The sequence below is a fragment of the Balaenoptera musculus genome, chromosome 18 (genome assembly GCF_009873245.2).
Source record: "Balaenoptera musculus isolate JJ_BM4_2016_0621 chromosome 18, mBalMus1.pri.v3, whole genome shotgun sequence".
Lineage (NCBI taxonomy): Eukaryota > Metazoa > Chordata > Mammalia > Artiodactyla > Balaenopteridae > Balaenoptera > Balaenoptera musculus.
In genome coordinates this window covers 4,224,939-4,225,233 of record NC_045802.1, presented here as the reverse complement: position 1 = coordinate 4,225,233, position 295 = coordinate 4,224,939, and positions in this window count along the sequence as shown.

Here is a 295-nt window from a genome sequence, read left to right as displayed (position 1 = left end):
TCTTTTTTAAAGTTAATTAATATTTATTTTTGGCTGCATTGGGTCTTCACTGCTGCGCGCGCTTTCTCTAGTTGCGGCGAGCGGGGGCTACTCTTCGTTGCGGTGCACGGGCTTCTCATTGCGGTGGCTTCTCCTGTTGTGGAGCGCCGGCTCTAGGCACGCGGGTTTCCGTAGTTGTGGCTCGCGGGCTCAGTAGTTGTGGCGCAGTGGGACTGCTGATAATTCCAGGAGTAGGTACTCAGCTCTCTCTGAAAGTGATCAGTAGCGCTTTGACCATAGATTCGCTCCTCTCAGG